The sequence below is a fragment of the Penaeus vannamei genome, chromosome 2 (assembly GCF_042767895.1).
Source record: "Penaeus vannamei isolate JL-2024 chromosome 2, ASM4276789v1, whole genome shotgun sequence".
Taxonomy (NCBI): domain Eukaryota; kingdom Metazoa; phylum Arthropoda; class Malacostraca; order Decapoda; family Penaeidae; genus Penaeus; species Penaeus vannamei.
The window spans coordinates 11680137-11681196 of NC_091550.1; positions in this window are offsets into that span (position 1 = coordinate 11680137).

Below are 1060 nucleotides of genomic sequence, written 5' to 3' on the forward strand. Positions count from 1 at the left end.
GTGTGTGTGTGTGTGTGTGTGTGTGTGTGTGTGTGTGTGTGTGTGTGTGTGAATCAATAACCGAAGATAAAGGTACCACAGTCATAGCAAAGCGAACATAGGAAATTATAATTTACTTTCTCCATTTCATTATCATCCATTTATCAATCATTACACTCCTTAGCCATAAACAAAAGAGACAAATGGCAAAATAAAAGGCATAGGTAAGCAATCCTAGGTAAAGAAGCATAATAATTTCCAGAAAAATACAAAAAATTAGAATAAAGAAAAAATAGAAATGGCGAAGAAAGGTGTTTAAAAAAGAAAAAAAGAAAAAAGGAAAAAGATGAACAAATGTAAAAGCAAATAATAAATACCATCAGAGCTTTTGTTCAAAATGTAAACACGCCTTGAAAATGTAAACATGTGATCCAAAACAAACAGCTCTCAGGTTCGTATTTGAGATGAATAATTCAATAAGAAGCGTGTGTGTGTGTGTGAGAGAGAGAAAGAGATAGATAGATAGATAGAGCGGGAGAGAGAGAGAGAGAAAGAGAAAGATAGATAGATAGATATAGAGAGAGAGATAGAGAGAGAGAAAATAATTTAGTAAAAGAAGAGAGAGATATTAATTCAGAAAAAGAAGAAAGAGAGAGTGAGAGATTAATTTAGTAAAAGAAAAGTGAGAGAGAGAGAAAGAGATAGAGAACGGAAGGCATATCCCTTCAATAAAATATTAAACGCGTTTCGCAGCCATGATCTGGACAAGAGAGAAAAGAATGATTTACGAGTATAAGAATAACTGTTATCAGAGCGATTACAGCGCGATAACATAAACATATCGTGCTACCTTCGTCAAAATTTACCGACCACGATCTCCTGAACCCCTCCCCCCCAAAACAAAAAAGTCAAAATAAGATAAAATAGAGTAAAAATTCCCTTTGTTCATGCACGCACGATATAAAAACCTCCTGATCCAACATGCCAACAGGACTAAGCCCGTGTATACAAGCCCAAATAAAGCCTTCGAATATTACGGGCTTTAAATAATATTCGTCTTGGAAAACGCTGCGTCACTGCG